Raw genomic sequence first — 24,856 nt, forward strand, 5'->3', positions numbered from 1 at the left:
CCTGCACCCACACGGCCCTCCGTGGATCTGGTTTGACACCCCTGCCCTAAAACATGGGAAGATACACTGCAAGTACCATGTAAGTACACTGTAAAACACAGGCTGTATTATAACGTGTTACCCTTTAGGTTTATGAATGGAATGCAGGTGTCTTGTGGGTATGAGTGGTGATGCAGAGTGTAGAGTCCACATGCCAGTGTTGGCACTGAGCATGCATTAACAGTGCCAGCTAGGTACAGCCATAGTCACCTGGGAGGCTGATGTAGATCTAAATATTAGATGATGGGTCTGTAAATGAGCTTGGAGGGTGTGGGTCTAGGACTCCAAGCTTCAATGTTAAGCTTTTTGAAAGTGTCTTTAATGAAACATCAATGAAGGGAGGTGACTTCCTGATGACCACTGAGAGGGGCTAGTGATGATATGGTTGCTGACAGGAAAGAGTGGACTGAGAGTGACTAAATCATCAATACGAGAATGAGACTGACTAAGAAAAACCTGTCTAAAAAGCCATTGATATATCTGACATTTGCCTAGACATATGACCAAAAATAAGAACTGGGAAGTGCCCACTAAAAGTTTAGCTAAACACTACTGGCCTATGATCAGAAAAGAAGTAATATCTTCAATGTCTAATTTGTTACCTTCAAAACCAGTTGAAAACACCAAATCAAGTGTATGACCTTGAATTAAATAAAATTAAATGGAACCCAAAGCTGCATAAAATCATTAACCTGATATTTAGCAGGGCCGCAAGCATGAATATTAACATCACATAAGTAAAATTCTATCAGACATAAGTACAACCAAGGCACTGAGCATGCATTAACAGTGTCAGCTGGGTACAGCCTTAGTCACCAGGGAGACTGATATGGGTCTATTATATGAGACCATAATGGGTGATGGAATGGCATTGTGTGTTGATTGTAAAGTGTCCTTGGGTGTCAAGAAAAGCACTATACAAGTGTAACTATCCATAAGTACATACATAAAAAAAAAAAAAAATGAATTCTGAAAAATCTGTGACACAATGTGTGTGGTTTAGCAGATCTATATTCAATAGCAGAGAGCAGGGGGAAATAAGATTGAACCTTAAACACAGATTCTAAACTTTAAACACCCCAACATTTATCATTTGACATCTAAGACCATGATTAAAAATAACTGCAGCATCTCCACTTCCAAAAATATTCTGAGTTGAACTGAAGAAACCACAGTGTAAGTTCCTGGGTGGAGGTGGCACAGAGTCACCAGCAGCTACACAAACTTTAGCCTGTATCTAAGTTATAAACAAACAGCCATGGGAACTAGAAAAATAATTGAAGATGTACATTTTATTGTGGACAGAACAAGCATTTATCAGTGCCACAAAGTCACACATTTAGATTGCAGTAACTGTCTAATAGTGCTTTCTTACTAAAACAGAAGTACCTGCTTGTATCTGGCCAGCTCTGAGTCCTCAGTCCACAGTAGACTGCAGTTCTAATGAATTTCCAACTGCTGCAAGGGACGTGAAGAGCCAGATGCAGATGTGAAATCCTGCGTTTCATAAGGACTGAGTAGGAGAGGACACTGAGCCTCAGAGACAGCAAACACAGTAAATACATCGGAAAACAAAGAATTATGATTATATTAATAGAATTTACAACATTCATCACCTGTATTTGAAGCATAAAGACAACTGAAACAACTTTGCAGAATTGTTCTCTTAATTAAAATAATAAAAGTTATTTTGCATGTTGTAGCTCCTTTTTTCCTGAATAAAGCCATCTTCAATAAACTCGAACACACAGACATTACAGCATTGTATAATTAAAATACATTTAAGATGATCAGCTTTTAATATGTTCACTACAGATCTCAACCAGTTACTGCTGAGTAGTACAGTGTTCATATTAATATATTTATTTACTGTCTTCACTATATATAGATTCATATATAAACTAGGTATTAATTGCCATTTATGTCTTATAAAGCATCATGTAATACAAAATATATAAGCCTCTAACAAATATACATAGACAGTATATATTACTGATTATTACTAACATTTTTGTTAGGTTTTGGCCATAGTGGAATTAGTTAGTTCTTTAGTTAAAGAGTATCTATTTATGTTCAGCAACACAGTTGCATGGTTATGGACGCCTTTATCACACCATGCCCCATGTTACCAACCTGCCCCAAGTGTCCTCTTTGTTGAAAACCAAAAGATGGTCTCCCTGTTGTACATTACATATTAAATATTTTTGGGAGTATTTGCCTACCCCTGTCAACTTAAACTTTAACTGTCAGACATGAAATCTCTCTGAACATGAAGTGTTTTCTTCATTATTGTGTGTTGTATACTGATGCAAACCTCAATGTTAACTTCCACTACCTTCCACTGTAAAATTCACTAAACTGCCAATATTTATTTCATAGCTGTTATCTAGTAATGTCATAATGGGTGTTAACATGTTAAAGCGGTGACTGAAGTGATATCCATATTGGGTAACACTGTAGCGCCTTGTCAAGTACTTCCCTAGGAAGGAACGCGTTTTATGGTGTACTTTCCCACGCTTTTAAGAGTATTTACCTGGTACTTACAGTGTACCTTCCCATGACCCCAGTACATCTAAAATACCTACCAGCCCGTGTTTTAATTTGACCTTCACTCTTACAGTGCATTTTCCTCACATTCTATGGTGTACATTCCATCGTTTTTAAGGGGAATTTACCTGGTACTTATTTCCCATATCTTAAGGATTAACTTCTTTATATGAATCCATACATATATAATATTTACTGGTTCCTACTGGTATTTATCAGTTTCTTTTCAGTGTAATTTCAGATAGTGGTGTTTTATTAAGGTTTTTTATGTTGACAGAACATATAATACATATTTGTCCCAAATATTATGGAGTGGGCCATATCTTCACTCAACACTTTCTTATCGTAAGGTTTGTACTCGCAACAATTAAATTTCTTAATCACACAGTGTAACCACATTTCACTGCCACACTTGCATAGGAAATCCTCTTTATTCACAGAGTAAGAACAACTGAACATCACTTGTTATTTCTGTGTAATTAATGATTACATACATTTTATAATTCTCATTATTTTGTGACTGAAAAGAGAATTGAGTAACTTAAAATTAAACTGTAAGTACCAGGAAAATAATCTGGAAAATGTAGGCGAAATGTGGGAAACTACATTTTAAATTGCAGGAAATTACACAGTAATACCAGGATAGTATACCCTAAAACAGGGGTGTCAAACCAAATCCACGGAAGGCCGTGTGGGTGCAGGTGTTCTTTTCAACCACGTAAAAGCCCCACACTACTGAAAGTCAAGATCTATTGATTAGATCCAATAATTAAAAAAGGTGGAATGAGGTATGGCTTCTGCGTGGTTGGAAAGAAATCCTGCACCCACACGGCCCTCCGTGGATCTGGTTTGACACCCCTGCCCTAAAACATGGGAAGATACACTGCAAGTACCATGTAAGTACACTGTAAAACACAGGCTGTATTATAACGTGTTACCCTTTAGGTTTATGAATGGAATGCAGGTGTCTTGTGGGTATGAGTGGTGATGCAGAGTGTAGAGTCCACATACCAGTGATGGCACTGAGCATGCATTAACAGTGCCAGCTAGGTACAGCCATAGTCACCTGGGAGGCTGATGTAGATCTAAATATTAGATGATGGGTCTGTAAATGAGCTTGGAGGGTGTGGGTCTAGGACTCCAAGCTTCAATGTTAAGCTTTTCGAAGTTGTCTTTAGTGAAACACCAATGAAGGGAGGTGACTTCCTGATGACCACTGAGAGGGGCTAGTGATGATGTGGTTGCTGACAGGAAAGAGTGGACTGAGAGTGACTAAATCATCAATACTAGAATGAGACTGGCCAAGAGAAACTGTCTAAAAAAGTAATTGATATATCTGACATTTACCTAGACATATGACCAAAAATAAGAACTGGGAAGTGCCCACTAAAAGTTTAGCTAAACACTACTGGCCTATGATCAGAAAAGAAGTAATATCTTCAATGTCTAATTTGTTACCTTCAAAACCAGTTGAAAAAAAAAAAAAACAAAACAAGTGTATGACCTTGTATTAAATAACATTAAATTGAACCCAAAGCTGCATAAATCAAACCTGATATTTAGCAGGGCCACAAGAATGAATATTAACATTACATATAAGTAAAATTCTATCAGACATAAGTACAACCAACGCACTGAGCATGCATTTACAGAGTCAGCTGGGTACAGCCTTAGTCACCACGGAGACTGATATGGATCTATTATATGAGACCATAATGGGTGATGATGGAATGGCATTGTGTGTTGATTGTAAAGTGTCCTTGGGTGTGAAGAAAAGCGCTATAAAAATGTAACTATACATAAAATAAAACAAAATGAATTCTGAAAAATCTGTGACACAATGTGTGTGGTTTAGCAGATCTATATTCAATAGCAGAGAGCAGGGGGAAATAAGATTGAACCTTAAACACAGATTCTAAACTTTAAACACCCCAACATTTATCATTTGACATCTAAGACCATGATTAAAAATAACTGCAGCATCTCCACTTCCAAAAATATTCTGAGTTGAAATGAAGAAACCACAGTGTAAGTTCCTGGGTGGAGGTGGCACAGAGTCACCAGCAGCTACACAAACTTTAGCCTGTATCTAAGTTATAAACAAACAGCCATGGGAACTAGAAAAATAATTGATGTACATTTTATTGTGGAACAAGAACAAGCATTTATCAGTGCCACAAAGTCACACATTCAGATTGCAGTAACTGTCTAATAGTGCTTTGTGATATTAACTTCTATATTTCTGACCCTGACTCTCAGCCGAGGTTGTAGGTGTGTAGCAGGCTATTAACAGGTACCAGCCTGTTGTAGACCATTTGAGGGTAGGAAGAGATAATACTTGGGAGTTGTGAGCACTGGACACAAACAGTGCATACTGGGAAACACCAGAGTCACCAGCAGCTACACAAAATGTAGCCCATAAAGCACAAGTTATGAACAAAAAAAAAAAGCACAGTCACACATTCAGACTGCAGTAACTGTGTAACAGTGCTCTGTGATGGTAACCCCTTTATTTCTGGCCCTGACTCATGGCCAAGGTTGTAGGTGTTTAGCAGATAATGTAATGCTTGGGAGTTGTGAGCACTGGACACAAACAGTGCATGCTGGGAAACACCTGCATCACCCTCCATGCCTTTCTTTATTTTCACTAGGATGCCTCCTCATTTCACCCTGTTTTCTATGGAACTCCACTTTGTGGGTAAAGCAGGGATAGGGACAGACCTCCCTGAGACATGGAGACAGAAACCAGACGTGAAAGCTACTCTGTTCTTTTGGATTCCTGTTTCTAAAATCCCACATAGATGTATGAATGATGTAGTATTTGACAATCTTAGAAAATAAAATAAACCAAGAGTGGATCACTATAAAGACTACCACACAAGAATAACACCTAAAACAACAGAACATAGAGGTATGGCAAGCTCATTCATTCATTATCATAACTGCTTATCCAGTTCTGGGTTGCGGTGGGTCCAGAGCCTACCTGGAATAATTGAGAGCAAGGCAGGAATACACCATAGTGGGGGCGCCCACAGGGCAACACGGACACACACACATTCACTCACACTTTTGAGTCGCCAATCCACCTACCAACGTGTGTTTTTGGACCATGGGTAGAAACTGGAGCACACGGAGGAAACCCACGCAGATACAGGGAGAACACAACAACTCCTCACACAGTCACCCAGAGCGGGACTCAATCCCACAACCTCCAGGTCCCTGTAGCTGTGTGACTTCGACGCTACCTGCTGCGCCACTGTGCCACCCACATAGTAAATTCACCCGTGGTAAATTAACAGAGTGTTAAATTATTACATTAACAGTGTTACTTTAACACTAATAGTGTTGATTTAACACTGGTGAATTAACTATGCATATGGCAAGCTGACAAACAAATACATTGGTGTCATTATAGGTTGCACAAGGTGTTCTGCATCCCACACAGACACACTGCAGATCACTGAAATGATTGTGTGTAGTTTTTGCTGGAAGTGTTACTTGTGTTTAAAATTTGTAGCTAGTGAGTGGCAAGGTGCACCACTGCAGAATGTGCTTTTGTGAGTGAGAATTTGTTTAAAGTTTTGCAAAAAGCCTGAATAAAGTCTGTGTTAACTAACTATAAATACTAATTAAGGTTTTGTGAAAAGTAAGCACAGATTATTGTTCAGTTTTTTTCTGAGACCAAACTGTGAAGGCGGCTGTTTTGTTTTCCTCAAAGCCTTGCTACGCTGTTCCTGTTGAGCCAACCACAAACTGTTCCTGTGAAAAAAAATACATTATGCAAATTCAGAAGGGCCACAAAGAATACATTTTGTAGTTCAGCTGAATTCTCTTCACCTCTGAGAGTGTAATTGGAAAATCAACTATCAGATCATGCAAACAGAGTATAATGAAAAACCTTACTCAGTGCATCTTTTGTGAATAAGCCTCAGGACTTAAAGACTCATGACTGGAAGGAGGGACAGCAGAAGGAACACAGACATTAGAGCATACTGAAACGCTGGCACCCATCCACTCCAAGTGTGTTTAAACCCTAGATTTAAAAGATAGTGACTGTGCCCCAAACACTAACTGGAAGATTATTCCAGAGCTGAGGAGCTTTGTAGAGAAAGCTTTCCCAACCCCCCCACTGTTGAAGTCTTATGAATTCTGGGTACTAGTAAGAGGCTAGCGCCCTGAGATTTCAGTTATCTCAGTGGTTCTTAGTGTGTGATGAGGTCTCACAGGTATTCAGGGGTGAGACCATGCTAGGTTTTATACGTTGGTAGAAGAATTGTGTAATCAATACAGTATTTAACTGGTAGCCAGTGAAGGGCTGATAAGACTTGCCTGATATGTTACATTTTTTTGGCTTTAGTTAGGACCCTGGCAGCAGCGTTGTGAATTAGCTGAAGTTTACTTACGTTTCTGCTGGGACATCCTGACCATAGTGCATTACAACAATCTAATCTGGCAGAGATAAGGCTTTTCTTAACTTAGTGATGTTACCAAAATGTAGGAAAGCTGTTTCTCAAATGATATACCTGGGTCAATTACAACACCCAGATATTTAGCTGATGAGCTCGGAAGAACAGGGAAATGTTTGACCGATATGTATAACTGTGTATCATCAGCATATCTGTGGAAGGTAATGCCATGCCTGTTAACTCTGCCAAGTGGCAGCATGTATAATATGAATAATAAAGGTCCAAAAATGGAGACTTGTGGCATTTATGTTTAGTTAGAGGTCACATTTACTTTTACAAACTGGTAGCGATCTGTAAGATAAGACCTAAACCATGATAGAGCTGCTCCAGTGATTCCTACCATCTAATCTTTCTAGCAGAATAGTTTGGTCACTTGTATCAAAAACTGCACTGAAGTCAAGAAGAACCAGCATGGATACGCAGCCTTGATCAGAAGTGAGAAGATGGTCATTTGTTCATGTAACTAAAGCGGTTTCAGTGCCATGTTGTGGCCTAAAACCAGACTGAAATTTTTCATAAATGTTATTCTTATACAGGTATGAGCGAAGTTGCTGGCCCACCACTTTCTAAGATCTTAGATATAAATGGCAGGGTAGAGATAGGATCAAGATTTGCTTTCCTGTTCTGGGGTTTAATAACTGCTAGTTTAAATGCTTTGGGTATGTGACACAGGCTAAGGGACAGATTTATGATTGATAATTTTACTGTGGAAGTTGGTCAAAGGCCTCTAATCTTTCGTCTGTAGCTATGTTTTGTTCTATATCAGCCACATCAGATGACAGACAAGCTGAAATTAATAATATGGAACTAATTGTTTGTCTGATATTTCCAATTTTGTTGTTAAAAAAAGTCTATAAAGCTGGTGTGATTGGCTCGCATCTGGGGATCAGTAGCTGCCTGATTGGTTGTAAGTTTAGAGATCACACTAAAAAGTACTGTCTTTGACTTTATTATTTCTGTGAGGACAGATGTGCTGAACAAGTTTTGGCGAGTGCCCTTCTATATTCAATAAGGCTGTCGTTCATGGCACTGTGAAATACTTCCAGTTTAGTCGACCGCCATTTCCGCTCTAATTTCTTTACAGTTTGTTTTAAGGTGAGAGTTTACGCATTAAACCACGCAGCAAGTTTTTCTGTCATAGCTTTTTACACTTGAGTGGTGCTACACTATTTAAAGTTGATCGAAGTGTATTATCTACATATTCGGTTAGTCTAACTCCAGTGGGTCTGATGGACCATTGACTGAGGTCAGTAGATCTGTGATGTTTTCAGTTAATTTAGGGGCTGTAAAAGTTAACGAGCTCCTTAAATATTAACGTAGGCTCTTCCGTCTGTGTCTGCCCTCCTGACAGCATCTTCCAGTGGTTTTTGCCTGAATCTGCTGCATCTTTCCATGTGCGCTTCTGTTTGGTTATGCCCCTTAATTTTTTTGGTTCCTTTTTTTTCCCCCAAGTTGTTAACCCCATTGTTCTCCAAGTTGCTTTATTCTCATATTTCTTTTCTTTCAGTCGACAACTAAAATAAATCATCGAATCACTTTCAAGCCAGAGATTATCTTGATACCTACCACTCCCTGTGGAATGAACACCCTTGTGTTTGAATAACTTAAGGCTGGCTGACAAGGTCCAATAGAGCAGGAGAACTGTAATATCTTCATTATTCTATCTGCCCAGCATCCCTTGGCTCTCTAATATCTCCACCATCACTGTCTGTGCTGTCTTTTTTGATTATAATAAAAAAATATTGATAACTGTCCTGTATAGACTATGCACTGTATGATATAACTGCATCACATACCCTTGCCAAGAAAACCCAAAGAGCAGCAAATTAAAAAAGGAGCTGTAAAACACAGCCATCAATTTGACACCACATACGTGCTAACTATGATTATTATGGTTTTAACATGGTTAATGATACAGAAACAGAATCCTGATTCACGATTTGTGAATCTGCAGATTATTATTAATTTACTTTCTCTAGACCTGTAAATAAAAAGACACTGTCTTTCGACATGGTTGTTTAGCAACTGAGAAGCTACTCACTGCATCAGTTAGAGTTAAATAACTTGTTGCCAGCTGAAACAATCACCCACAGAGTAATTATCCAATGGGAGGCTCCTTCCTATTTTCTTAGTTAAATCCTGGTGGTGACCTTTGTTTTTGGCAGTGTATATGCCATACAACATTACCATAATTAAGCCCTTTTGACTTGATTGAAATTAATCCCCTTCAACATCACGCAAATAAATTAAAGGTTTGTCACTTTGAAATGACTGTGTGGTTGATACATAAGCACCAGATTGTCAATAGATAATGTCTGCACATAAGACAAGGAAGTGCATAACTAGCTGTCAGAAGTCATACTTTTATCATTCTCTCCTCCCTCACTGTTGCAGCTTTGGACCTGATCTTTCAAAGAAATCTTCAGCTTCAGCACTTAGTCATGCTTTTATTGATGAACCTCAATCATTACAACTTGAATCTTGCAGTATTACCTCCTCACAAACTGCTGAAAGACATCAGGATTACAGCTCAGTTATCTGTGGCAACTGTGTGTACATTTAAAATTACATCTAAAGTATTTCACTGGATCCTTAGACTGCTGTCATGGCACCAACTTTGGGAAAGCCTGACCCAAAAGAGGTTTTACAAGGGCACTGCATCATGTTTTCTCACTTGGAAGGGCATTTGAAAGGACACTTCACAGGTTTTTTAATTACAAAGTAGATGTTGAATTTATCCCACTGTGGGGGAACCTATAGGACACTGCAAAACTTTCTCCACCGACAAGGCTTCCATTAGAAAACTTACACATATATTTTCTAATGTAGATTTTTTGTGTGCCATTATCTCTACTGGAAAGGGCACAATGTCAAGGAGGGGCACAATAGAGGACACTTAATAATGCACCCTATTCAAAGACAACCATATACGGGCAGTTCTTAAGACATCAGTCACCACCCCCCTGCTCCCGCCCCAAGTCCACTGGTGTGTTTTATACAAAAGCTCCACTCACACACTTGCTACTTCACGTCAACAGTCCCCCAACAATGAAGCGTCTGATCTCACTGCTGATCCTCTGCATCTTCCTGTTTGAAGGTAAAGTGATATAGATTTAACAAAATATACTGATTACATTACTGATTGTCTGTTGACCATGAATTATTATCATATTTATATTTGTCCATAGTAAAGAAAGATTTTACCGCAGAGGTTTTATAAGTTTTAAATGTACTCCACATCCTCAAAACACATCATTTGTGCAGAACTTGTACCTTTTTAAAAATATTACTTTTCACTGTAAGTTGCTTGTGTTGTTCTCATTGGTGCATGGCATTAAGGCACTTTGAAAGGTTTTTTTAAAGGAATGAAACATAAGTTCAGCAAAATTTTGTTTTATTGTTGCCAATTCATCATAGGAGCTTTGCTTTTGCTGTTTGTTTTAATATTGTTTTTGTCGTGTGTAGGACCTTCTCAAAAGGGAGTTTAGACATATTCTCAATTTATTTCTTTGTGTTTTTTCTCCTGAAAAGTTTTTCAGGCTTCTGAAGCACTGAAGTGTTACAAGTGTGAGAAAGATCCATGTACTTCATTTACAGAGGAGAGTTGCACAAGCACTGATCCTCAGTGCTTATTCTCAACAGGTGAGATACCACAGAAGTTGGGATGTTATCTTAAACAAATCCACAATCCCCTCATTCACTGCTCAGTCTCTGCAAGTTGGTAGGTGCCAGTTAATTTTATGACTTAATCCAGCACAACACAACATTCCGTTCCAAATTCCAGGATAAATAGTGTAGAGTCTGTATGTGACTGTTTCAGCACTGGGACAGTTTAACTGACTAAAATCATAGTACACAGTGCAACAGTTCTCATGGAGAGAAGAGCCTGTCCACTGTAGTCTCTCCTTAAACTCTTTTCCCATTGCAGTGTTACACCTGCTGTTCCAGAATAAGAACTGAACTGACCTGTGGGAGCTCCTTCATGTTTCTGCACACAGACAAATTAGTGTTATTTTAATAAAAATAGAAAGGATTTATTTAATGTATTTTTGGACAATTTACATTTATCATAAAATGTTAATGCAGTGTAGAAATGTGTGATTTTCAAATAATTTTTTAAAATAGGAACAGAAAATGTTACAAATAAAAGATATAAGGTTTGGTTTGGACAGCAACAAAATACCGCAACTGTTTCACTAACTTGTGGCAATAATCCCTTCCTGCCCTCTCTCAAATGAAGGCAAAGACAACAAGAAGATTCCGAAAGGTTGTACAACCAAGGCTGAATGTGACAAACCAAAAGATGGCACCAAGGACGCCTGCTGCAATGAGAACCTGTGTAACAGCGCTGAAGGTGTTAATCTGAGTCTGATGATGATACTGGGTCCTCTGCTCTCCTCCCTCCTCTTCCTCTGATCTCAGTGATTTATCTCTAACTGCAGTAACAAAGATTAGCATTCTCTGGAAATCAGTTAATTTCTCAATTTCTTTGCCCAGTTGTTGATTCATGATGATTATATTGTAACCACAAATTCTGTCATAAAATAAATGTGAAAAGTTAAGAGGAGCACAGTGTCATTTAATTCATAATGGTTTTAGGATTATTTTAGATTGGTGTAGGATTGTCAGCAATTTGCTAATCTGCGGTTTTGAGTTTCAGAAGTCTTTGGTGCTGTATGTGTTGTAATCTAAAGGGATCATGTAATCTAAATTCAACATTAGTATATTATAATTATCCTAATTAAATTTGTTTATCTGTTTTTGCTTGTGCAAACAAGGTTTCTCCTACTAACTTCTCTTATTGAAAGTGTGTGGACTCAGGAGGATGAATCCCACTCAACACCAAGTGCTGAACTAGTTTACATTATGAAGGTCTCCCAAACCCAGTTCATTTAAAAAAATAAAACTCACAAATTTGTTACATTTATAGATTCTGTATTCTCAGTTTGTGTTTTCAAACATTAATTTCCACCTTAAATGAGTCAGGTTAGAAGGTTAAGTTGGTTTCATTCGCCAGCCTCTTATGAATTTTCTGTTCCACTTTAAAAAGGTGACTATGCGATGCTGAAATTACCTTTAAAAATTAAAACCTTTAACCCAAATTACTTATTTAATATTGCTATTATTCCTTACATTTGTTTTTCATTTAAAACACCAACTTTACTCCTTTAATCCACACATGCATCTGTACTTAACCAAGTTAACACAAAGGAATTGTTGAAAGCGGTTGTGGAGGAACAAGGTGAATACATTTTCATGACCTCGTCAAGGGGAAAAGGGGCTGCCACGGTATAAATAATGCAGCTGACAGGGGCTGTATGATTAGATTAGAAGGAAGAAATAAATGCTCAAAAGTGGTGGACATTGTACATAAGTGTATTGGATTTTCTGTGTGTTAAATTAGTACACAAGCTCTACCTTACATTGCGGTGAAACAAAAACACACGTGTGCTTCTTCCTGACTACACGAACAAGGTGAGCTTTCCATCCACAGAGTTTTATTTGAATTATGAAAACGTGCATGAAAAAACCTGGATGGAAAACAGCCAAAAAAAAAAAAACAAAACAAAAAAACAAAAAAAAACAAAAACCGAATATTTCAGATTTCAGCTGCTTTATATGCACTGCACATGCGACACACTGGAGCCCTGGACTGATCCCATGACCACAGGCTTTTAATGGACTCTTGTTCCCAAACATAACTGCAGTCTCTCTCTACACCCACCTTTTGTACAATGTTTACAACTTGTGCATCAGCAAACAGGACTCAAGAGGAACAGGAAAAAACTGGCATTGATAAAACATCTTATCATCATCAGGTACACAACCGAACATAAACACACAAAACCAAATCAAATCTCTCCTGATGTTCACTTGAGTGCAGCACCATTTTGATGAATTTAGGTCAGGGGTCACCAATCTTATCCACTAAGGGCCAGTGTGGCTGCAGGGTTTCATTTCAATTAAGCAGGAGCACACCTGATTCAACTTGAAACAGGAGAAAACACCAGAATTATGTGCTCCTTTAAATGTCATAAATATATGTAAAACTACAGGGAACAGTGCTGCACAGATGAAGTCATTCACAATAATTCAAACAAATTTAATTGGTTAATTGCTGATACCAAGTTAACCAAACAATGGCATGTTCACAAAGTCATCCAGAGGTGCTGCTGATTTGCTCAATATAATCAAATTTACTGCTATTTACCCAAAGGAAAGCTACAAAACAGCAGTGTAATCTGTTTTTAGAGAAGTACACAAGCACAGAATTCTCTTATTTCTAACATTTGAGTTTACAGTAAGGTCATCTGTTAACTGTCGTTGAACAAACAATAACTGGTGGAGCTTTAAACATTTGAGCCTAGGGTTAAGTTTAAGGTTATGTTTAGAGTTACGGCTAGTGTAAGGTTAGTGTTAAAACAATTCTAACCTTTTGCAGCTTAGAGTTACATTAATAATGAAATTTAGGTATGAGGGTAGGGTCAGATATACAGATAAGGTTAGGTTTTGGGTTAAGAGATTTTTCACAAAGTAGTGACTTCAAAAATAATTCACTTGAACATGAATACGTATAAATAATATCCATTTTACATGTACTGTAATGTTGTCTTATTAAAATATGTATTAAATCAACTTGAGACCAACCTGTTCAGACACTGCACATGTTTAGTGGAGCAGAAGAACAGTGCCACCAAGTGTACAAAATAGAGAAACATTCATCCTGTATCTCTTCCACAAGGTGGTGCTGTTCTCCAGTCCTTCATGCAGAGTCTGTGTGCTGGAGAGTGAGACTCATTCGGTGAGGGAACTGAACCCAGTCCTTCATTCAGGAGAGAGGGCAGTGGAACCAAAGCGAAGAGCTAAACAGACCTAGGAGCGAGTCACTCAAAAAAGGAGGGAAAACAAGGGGGACCAGAGCCCTACAAACTGAGACTTAAAGGTGATGTCTATAGTTGTGTGCGTAGATGCTCCACGTCTTTTAAGGTGGAATATTATATTTGAGAAAATCGACTGTTTCAATGTGGCTCAAGTTTAACTTGTTTGTAAGACTTTACTCAGTGTTTGAATTGCCACACTGTAACCGCTTACTTACCGCTTTGTTTACTTTCATGCAGTTAGCACTCTCCCTAAGAATGTCTCAGTGAGCAAACAGACTGGAGCAAAGTGAAAGTGAAGCCTTGAGACTCTGAAAAACCAGAATTGAGCACAAGGCTGTGCGTGTACTTGGCTTTTAAAGAGTACACACAGGTGTCACAAATGGCCTCTGATTACTTTGTGGCAGCTCTGTGTCTCCCTCTAGTGGCCCAGGGCTGGTACCATACAGAAGAGCATTTATTACTCCACCACATTCCTATTTTGTATCAGTTTAAAGGCATTAAAGGATTTGAACAGTGTAAAGGAACAGTGTAACGAGCCTTATGCTTTTCTAAACTCTGTTTTTACCCTTCTATCTGGATGTTTTTACTCTGGAACGAGCCACTGCCAGGTGACCTCATTCAAGAGCAGCCACCACTGGAAAACGGTCACCTGGAGCAGGGCATGAACCCACAACCTCCAGCACACTGGAACTGTGTGACTGCGACACTCCCTGCTGCACCTCTGTGCTGCCCTTTAATTAATGCAGTTAAATGAAAATGTTAATATAATGTTGTTTTAGAAACCAAGCTTTTATTCATTCCTTCATTATCTGTAAGCACTTATCCAGTTAAGGGTCACAGCGGGTCCAGAGCCTACCTGGAATCATTGGGCGCAAGGCAGGAATACACCCTGGAGGGGGCGCCAGTCCTTCACAGGGCAACACACACACATTCACACCTCCAGACACTTTTGAGTCGCCAGTCCACCTACCTATGTGTGTTTTTGGACTGTGGGAGGAAACCGGAGCACCCGGAGGAAACCCACGGGGAGAACACACCAACTCCTCACAGACAGTCACCTTGAGTGGGAATCGAACCCACAACCTCCAGGTCCCTGGAGCTGTGTGACTGCGACACTACCTGTCATGCCACCCTCCAAGCTTTTATGTTTATTTTAATTTTTTGCTCGTAAAAGTGAAAATATCACATCTTTTACACAGTCAACATTTTATATTAAAGGATCAATCAATATAAAATGTCCAAAACTACTTGTAAAGCCATTCTGCATCAGCAACTATTTAGATCATTTCCCACATTAAAGTGCAAACACTATAAGTTGTCTGTTTATAGGATGGTGGAGCACTGGCAGGGACTGACTAAGAGCATCACCAGAGCTCAGTTCCAGTTCTTAACTTGGTACAGTAAGGGAAGGCTGCAATACAAATAGAGTTTTAGCTTTTTATTTAACTGTAGCTTGGGCAGAATGGTGGTGTAAAAGGTAGTGTTGCTGCAGGGTCCTGTGGTTATGGGTTCAATCACACCTCAGCACATTATCTGTGAGGAGTTTGCTGTGTTCTCCCTGTGTCTGCAAGGTTTTCCACTGGATTCTCTCACTTCCTCCCACAGTCCAAAACAACACACACTGTTATGTGAATAGGTGAAAGTGTGAGTGACTGAGTGAGTAATTGTGCGAGTGTGTGATGCCCTGCGATGGTCCGACACCCTGTTCATGTGTTCCCACTTTGCCTGCCGGCAATTCTGTGTAGGCTACAGACCCTCTACGATCCTGAACAGTTTGAAACAGTTAAAGAAAAATGAAAGAATAATTGTAAGTGTATTATATGTAGATTACCGTTGTTGTCCTTCGTCCTCCCGATGGCTTACTGGTAAATCAAAGTAAAGTGTCAGATTCATAATATGTCAAATGTTTCAGTACAGTTTTTTTTTACTTAAATATCATTTAAAATAATTAAAATAACAGGACTGCTGTCTGGTGACCGAGCTGCCTGGCCACCTCCAGTGTGTTCTTGAGCACAACACATAACCATAATTTACTCTTGGGGCCTGTCACTGTAATCTCACTGATCATGCTTTGGATAAAAGAGTCTTCTAAATAAATAATAGTTCATATTGCAGGTCCAGGTGAACACAGCATATTTGATTCTGAGTCAGATATCAACATTATGAAGAAATAGGACTCGTGTAGAACTAGAATCATCAAAGCAGGTGATTATGTGTAGTAATATGTCCAAATATATTTTTTTCACAGGACTTCAGGTGAAGCCTTTTTTTGAAGCTCATTTATTGCTGTCTGGGTCACTGTTACATATTGATTTTGGATACTGCTTATTTGTTTTTTGTTCCTCCACTGACATGCTTCTCTGCAGTAAACCAATAGACTGAACCAATAAATATTAGTTTGTTATTAGTGGGAGATGGGTGAGGTGCATTCGTATAGAAGTATATTACTGACTAAAGTCGTGGAAATATATAATATAAAGATAATTGAATTGAAATAAACTGAGTCACAAACGGCTTACATTTTTTAATGTAATGAACAATGGCAGGGAGGTTGATTTGAAACTCAGTTGACATATATAGGCCTATAAATAACCTGGACATGCATTCAATGCTCATTGTTGGTTAATTGATGCACAGATTGCAGTGATGCTAGTTTTCAGTAACATGTTGGTACTACTCTTAATGGATAACGTTAGCATTTATTAGTCAACTGTCTAGTAATCGTACAGTAATGCCAGCTAAAAAGCACACTAAGTCTTTTCTGTTTCATTTATGTTAGAGTTTTACTCAAACATTCAGGTGTCATAAACAAAGATTGTGAATAATGAAGTAGGGTGCTCAGTTCCTGGCTTGTGAAAATCGAGTCTGGCTGCCTGTTTAACTGGAGTAACATACTGGCTGTATAGACCACCCAGCAAGAACAGAACATCCGGAGTTGCCCTTTCAGACATGTAATGTATAGCATGAGAATTCCCATGTTGGACACATTCTCACAACTGGAAATGTTCTATGTGGTTTATGCATGGAGGAGGCATGCTGGGAATTCACTGTGTATTCTCCAGAACATTCACATACGTAGCTTACTTGGAAATTACCTGATCTTTGTACTAGGGGGCTGGCACAACAAGATCCATTACATAGCATTAAAGTTTGAGAACTTTATAAAGAGTGGGTGGTGTAATTTCATTTCCAGTGAAGTAGGATAAAGTTTAAGAAGGAATTTAAATGAATGGGAAAACAAATGGTGCTTGATGCTTCTAGGTCAAAAACATTATACAGTTTGACTTGGATAAATACGGGTTATTATTGTATTTTATTTTATTGATGTAAACGCAAGTTTACTGTTCACTAAGTTGACTGGCTCCTGATGTAAGATTTTCAGTGCTCTGTTTTTAATTGTTTGCAAATGTGAACACACTGGATAGATATCATTAAAACAATGTGAACTGCTGCCTTTCATGCGTTTATGCAAGAAAAGAGCTAGCTACTTGCTGTTTGCGAATAGTATCCACAGGTGAAATCTCTACATTCTGAAGAGTCAGAGCATGTACATGCAAAAAAAAATGTTCATGACCCCTCAGAATTTCTAGAACTTAATGGTTTTACAGCTTTCTGTAACCCTACGGTCTTATTGTATGTTCCACATACAATCTTTACACTGAGTGTCCAGAGGACTAATGGTCTTTCCTGAAGTAAAAATATGTCAGCTGGCCCCTAAATCAGGATCCGGGTTCTGGACAGATTTGTGAAAATATTTGAAATCATTAATTAATTTAAAACTTTTGTGAAAAATACTGAATCACCTCAGATTTTGTGAATAAATTTCTTTAAAAGACAAGGTAAGCAGGTTCTTTGAAAATGTTACAATAAAGTTTTGTTTGATACCTCATTGCATTTATGTGTCATTTATTCAGTAAAAACTGTCAAACATTAGTAGGTAACAGTACAGTACAGTAACTGTAGTTTCAGAAAGACAGACAGATAGATAGAGTATCATAGAATTCTTCAAAGGTTACTTAATCATATGTAACCAAACAAGGAGTATTCAATCATTCATTCATTTTCTGTAACCCTTATCCAGTTCAGGGTCATGGTGGGTCCACAGCCTACCCAGAATCATTGGGTGCAAAGGAGGAACACACCCTGGAGGGGGCGCCACCAACATGTGTTTTTGGACAATGCAAGGAGACCGGAGCACCCGGAGGAAACCCACACCAAACTCCTCACAGACTGTCACCCGGAGTGGGACTTGAACCCACAAGAGCTGTGTGACTGCACTATACTAATAGTGTTGATTTAACACTGGAGAATTTGCTGTGCACTGTGCACAACTCATAGATTTGTTTCAATGTTCATTTCACATAATCAGTCCTTTCACTGGAGGTACAGGCATAGGTGAGGAAATCCTGCCCTTAACAGTCTGGTCTCACCTCTCATGTACACACTTGTACCCTCTTTTTATAAAATTCTAAGGATGTTTCCTCACCATTTGCTGTTCTCCAGTCTGTTTGTGCACTGGAAACCGATCTAATATGTTTACGAATATAGTGTCTGTAAATGGTTAAAAAAACAAAAAGAAAACAATAAAAGAAAATGTCTCAGTCCAAAATGTAAGGCTTTTTCTGTCTCTCTCTCTCTGCTCATGGCATCTTGAGATTTTTAGACAACAAATAGACCTCCAAACTGTGAAAAGCATGAACTGAGATGAGAATATTGCTTTATTATTTCTAAGATGTTTTACAAATAAAATAAAATCCTTATTTTTAATGGGAATTATACATATCATTGGCTGCAAACTGCTGCTTTCACTGTAAAAATCTAATAAAAAAGTTGTAAAATACACCAAATCATGCACTCATTATAGTAGAAATATATATATACCTGTTTTCCTGTATTTGTGTTCCCCAAGAACATAATCATATAATCTATGAGAGAGAGAGAGAGAGAGAGAGAGAGAGAGAGAGAGACATTGCAGGAAATGCACAGGTTTGTTTTACACTAAGCTGTTTTGTAGCATAAAAGATAAACCTATCCGGAACTCTTTGTATTTCATGCCCCTGAAGGGAGAGACGTGTGTACTACAAAACTAACTAAACAAAGTGGGTTACTGTGTTTAACAAGTTACTGTGCTGATTTTGTTTATTTAATAATCCCAACAGTTTCCAGTTGCCAGCATCAGCCAGAGTCTGTTATTTCTATTCGTAATTCATATTAGTCATGCCAAATGTGGCCCTTCACTCAGCCACATTTTACCACCGGTATTGGCCCAGGCCCGGCTCTAATGAAGTCACCTAAGTTCGTCAGTGCTCCATATATCTGGTGCCCCAGCCACCTGTGGCATGATAGTACACTAGCTTGGAGCTGCCACAGAAAAGGTCCAATTAACTTTTCATTTCAGCTGATAGCAAGGAACAGTTAAAAAAACATCTGATTTGTTGATCTCAGCACCCTGGAAGTGAGGCTTGAGAGTGTTGTACTTGGAGAATAAATTAGATGAAGCATTTGAAAGGAGAAAGCTGAAATACGCAGACTTGGTGGATGAGGTGGGAGAATGGGTGGCAGGCACATGTAAGACCAGTAGAAATAGGAGATTTTTAGCCAAGTCTGCCACATAATTTCTTGTGCTGTTTAGCTTTAGAGGCTGAAACCTAGTCAGTGTCAAGAAAAGCACAGACATAGTGCTCTGTAAATTTAGAATGGGCACAACTAACTTAAATTAATTCCATTATTCATTATTTGATATTACAATTAATAAACCAGTTGTGTGATAAAACCAATCCTTGGTTATTTGTTTGTGTGTGCACCTTTCTTGTATGGAATTATAACTTCTAGTTCAGATTCCATTTCAGAGTCAAGAACCCACAGCGTGTCAATGAGCATAATTCATTAATAATAGTTAATTCTAGCTAATTCTGTTGTATAATATGTGAAGATGGCTTTCTTGTCTAAGCTGAAAATTAGATAGGTAAATACACTAAATATTATTTAATGGCTCCCAAACATGGAGCTTAGCAAAATGAATTAAATAATTAATTATTCATAAAATAATAATTAATTATCATTGACTCCACTATGTAGTGCTTTTGTCACCGCAACGTGTGCATACTATTTCCTGTACAATATGTACCTTGTCATTGATTTCTAGAAAAGAGTTTTATGTGTCCCTACCAATGTTGACATCAAATCTATGGCCCTGTTTAGGCCACTGGATATTCATTTTGAAATGGGAAATTGAGAAAACCCCATTTTTGAATTGTAAACAGAAAATTGCATAAAAATAAAATGAAATTGCTCCATCTGTTCCTGGGGCAGTGCTCAGGTCGACACCCAAAGTATCGATTCTTTGGTTTGGTTTGTTGTGGCTGCAGTGTCATGGTAGTGTGTGCATGCATAATTGTGTAAATAAATTGCTTGCGGCTTCTGGTAGCAGTGGGTTTGTTTTTTGGCTCTTTGTGTCTGATAGGTTGGCCACACTGGGAAAAAAAAATCAAGATCAACCAAGAAAGCACATCTTTAAAATATCTGAAAAAAAAAAAACACTGATACACCTTACATACACCTAGACATATGACCCACCCAAAAGTTGAGCTAAAGGCCTATGATCAGAAAAACAGTAGCCTCTTAAGTGTCTAATTTGTTTCCATCAAAAACAGTTGAAAACACCAAATCAAGGGTATGATTTGTATTAAATAAAATTTAACAGAACCCAAAGCTGCATAAAATCATTAACCCTCTGAGGCGGGATAAAATTGAAATTCCACATAAACACGTATATAACTCTGCGAGATTTTATCCTAAAAAAAAATACAACATACCTCGGAAACCTTGAAGGGTCTACTTTCCAACTATATATAGGATGAAATGATATATATATTTATATTCTTGTGAGAGAAGCGTAAACAACAACCGGCACATTTTTGAGGCACAAGCTTTTTTGTTCCGCCCATAGACGCGTTCTGCCATTCATATGTTGACACTATGGTAATTCGGCAGCTGCTAGTGGAGGATCATTGGCTGATAATTTGCATGAAAACGCCCATTCGCTTGTTACAAACACAGAGCACATGTCGCGGAATTATTTTCGTGGAGCGTCGTCATGTCGCACTCACGGAAGCTGCACTGCGGAGGAGAGCTTTGTTCTGGAAAATGAAGAGGATTTCAGCTAATCTGACGAAAGCGGGGAGGACAGTGACGAAGAAAGATTTATTTTGAGATGCGGATTGATCCGAAGGAGGATTTTTGTGATAGGTAAGTGAAATATTTCCTTTCAAATGAAACAAACCCACGCTTCGCGCTTACTGTGTACACTCCGCGAATTCCGGATAAATTAAAATAAAGAATAAATTAAATAAGTATTACTTTGTATATGAAAGCATAAATGAATGTAAAAAAAAACTGCTGTTGTGTAAACGGGACATTAAAGTGTAGCCTGTTGCTAATCTGAGTGCATGCTGAGAGTGCTAACATTAGCATGCGAGGCTCCAGTACCATAAGTGTGGCTTATGGCTGTAAATGTTTAGCCTAGTGTGGTAATGTCATGTGTAAATGGCCTGTGTGAATGTAATAGTGTCATCCTATGTAGCTTGTTATGCTATGTACTGCTATACATAGGTCATATACAAGTACTGTATTTGAAATACAAGTAATTATTAGTTGTAGTGACTGTTGGCATGAATAGCTAATCTTTGTAACTGCTCAGAAGCTCACATTTCTTATTATTTTTCTTTCAGAAATGTGGAAAATACTCCACCTCCAAGCAAAGACGACGGCGTCAACCAAGTCTGCAACCACCAACGTGTAAACACATGGTCCTTCCACATCTGCTCTGCAAGTTTAGCATTTTGCATTACACAACTCAGCACAAAACTTTGAAGTGGTACAGAAAACTGTTTCTTCACTTCTTGGACATTGCTGCTACCAATGCCTACATTCTCCACAACAACTTATGCAACAGGACAGCCTGACCCACAAGGCATTCATGGAAGAGCTTGTTGAACAGCTGTGTGGTATGCAAAAACCCCATGGAAATGTGAACAGTGTGATGTCTACCTTTGCATGCAGCCAGACAGAAACTGTTTTAGAGACTGGCATCTTTTGTTGAACTGACTCAAATATATATACACACACAAGGATATACAGTATGACTATCTTTAGTATATTATCACTATGTTTACATGTGAACACATTTTCCATTTATTTTAATTCATGCCAGTTATTTATTTTTTTGTTTTTATTGCTTGTTTAGTTCTCTTTTTTTGAAATAAACTGTGATAAACTCTGCCTCTGGTCTCTTCTCTTTTGACAGCTGTGGCAGTGACAGCTAATGGGCCATTCATTAGGCAGTGGGGTGGGGACCTCGCACCTCGGTTTTCGCACCTATCTTCATACATATGCAATGTAGGAGCCAGTGACTGAGAAAAACAGAGTGTAAATAAACTTGTTATAAACTTGTAAATAAATTTGTTATGTCCTAAGTATAAAATTACATACAATTTATGAAAAGTAGAATCAGCAGTGTGTTGCCAAGACCCGTGTTCACAAAGTTTTGACCTCAAAGGTCCCGGTGAGAAATGTTTAGAATGTGTTTTTTTTCACAGTATATCAGCACTTCTGAAAATTGGTTTTTGGAAAGTCTAAGTTTAGAGTAAATTTAATCAAAATATAGATGTATGACACTCTTACTGGTTCAACATTGTTGTTGCAGAGATAGTTCTGAAAAATGCATGTGTAACACTTTGAGAAAAAATAATTTCAGATGCGTACAATTTGTAAAACAATCAAGGCATGTCAGACTACACCAGAGTGTCTGAAAACCCCTCAGACTCCAGGGGGTTAACCTGATATTTATCAGGGCCGCAAACATGAACACTACAAACCGGATTCCAAAAAGTTGGGACACTAAACAAATTGTGAATAAAAACTGAATGCAATTATGTGGAGGTGCCAAAATCTCATATTTTATTCAGAATAGAACACAAATCACAGATCAAAAGTTTAAACTGAGAGAATGTATCATTCTCTGGATTCAAGATCTGGACTGCAGACTGGCCATTTCAGTACCCGGATCCTTCACCTACATAGCCATGATGTTGTGATTGCTGCAGAATGTGGTCTGGCATTATCTTGTTGAAAAATGCATGGTCTTCCCTGAAAGAGATGATGTCTATATGGGGGCATATGTTGTTCTAGAACCTGAACATAGTTCTCTGTATTAATGATGCCTTTCCAGACATGCAAGCTGCCCATGCCACAAGCACTCATGCAACCCCACACCATCATTGATGCAGGCTTCTGAACGGAGTGTTGATAACAACTTGGGTTATCCTTGTCCTCTCTGGTACGGATGACATGGCGTCCCAGTGTTCCATAAAGAACATCAAATCGTGACTCATCTATGACCACAGAACAGTCTTCCATTTTGCCACACTCCAATTTTAAAAGACCCCTGGCTCAGTGCAAACGTCTGAGCTTGTGGAGCTTGCTTAGAAATGGCTTCCTCTTTGCACTGTAGAGTTTCAGCTGGCAACGGTGGATTGTGTTCACTGACAATGCTTTCTGGAAGTATTCCTGAGCCCATTGTGTTATTTCCTTGACAGTGGCATTCCTGTTTGAGGTGCAGTGACGTTTAAGGGTCCGGAGATCACGAGCATCCAGTAGAATTTTACGGCCTTGACCCTTACGCACAGCAATTGTTCCAGATTCTCTGAATCTTTTGATGATGTTACGCACAGTTGATGATGATAACTTAAAAGTCTTTGCTATTTTACGCTGGGTAACACCATTCTGGTATTGCTGCACTATCTTTCTGTGCAACAATGGTGGAATTGGTGATCCTCTTACTCTCTTGGCTTCAGAGAGACACTGACACTCTGAGAAGCTCTTTTTATACCCAATCATGTTGTCAATTGACCTAATTGGTGTTAATTGGTCTTCCAGCTGTTCATTATATGCTCAATTTCCTTTTTCCAGCCACTTATTGCTACTTGTCCCAACTTTCTTGGGATTTGTTGACACTGTGAAATTTTGAATCAACATATTTTTCCTTTAAAATGTTACATTTACTCAAATTAAACTTTTGATCTGTCATCTATGTTCTATTACGAATAAAATATTGACATTTGCCATCTCCACATTATTGCATTCAGTTTTTATTCTCAATTTGTTTAGTGTCCCAACTTTTTTGGAATCCGGTTTGTAATATCACCCATAATTAAAATCAGACATAAGTACAATGAAGGCACTGAGCATTGACAGTGTCAGCGGCACAGAGTCACCAGCAGCTACACAAACTGTAGCTCATAAAGCCCAAGTTATGAACAAAAGACCTAGGCTATGGGAACAAGAAAAATAATTGAAGATGTACATCTTAATGTGGATAGAACAAGCATTTATAAGTGCCACTTCAGACTGCAGTAACTTTAACAGTGCTCTATGATGACAAGTGTTAACTCCTATATTTCTGGCCTTGACTCTCAGCCAAGGTAGTAGATGTTTAATGGGCTGTTTACAGGTACCAGCCTGTTGTAGACCAGTTTTAGGGTAGGAAGAGATAATTGTTGAGAGTTGTGAGCACTGGACACAAACAGTGCATGCTGGGAAACACCGAGATCACCATCCAAGCCTTTACTTATTCACACTAGGAAGCACACTTGGAACTTCTGTCTGTGGATAAAGCGGGGATAGGGACAAACCTCCCTGAGACATGGAGACAGCAACTAGAAGTGAAAGCTAACTGGCCCTTCAGGATTTCAGTCCCAGAAACCCCACATAGAGGTACAACTGAAAACAGAGCAGGTAGAGAGAGATGGCAAGCTGACAAACACAAATACACTGGCACAAGGTGTTCTGCTTCCCAGATAGTCACTGCAGATCACTGAAACACAGTGTACACAGGTTTAATTGGTATATATACCACATTTTTTT

General features: G+C 38.5%; 1 long non-coding RNA gene across 1 annotated transcript; it reads right to left on the minus strand.

The window, feature by feature from the left end:
* Positions 1 to 6,067: 6,067 nt before the first annotated feature.
* Positions 6,068 to 14,244, minus strand: LOC136687387 (uncharacterized). The gene is made up of 3 exons (XR_010800463.1): positions 14,149 to 14,244; positions 10,067 to 10,139; positions 6,068 to 6,345 (listed from the first exon to the last, which is right to left on the minus strand). It is a non-coding gene; the product is annotated as an uncharacterized lncRNA (long non-coding RNA).
* Between the last annotated feature and the right edge of the window lie 10,612 nt (positions 14,245 to 24,856).

This window comes from Hoplias malabaricus, chromosome 2 (assembly GCF_029633855.1).
Source record: "Hoplias malabaricus isolate fHopMal1 chromosome 2, fHopMal1.hap1, whole genome shotgun sequence".
Lineage (NCBI taxonomy): Eukaryota > Metazoa > Chordata > Actinopteri > Characiformes > Erythrinidae > Hoplias > Hoplias malabaricus.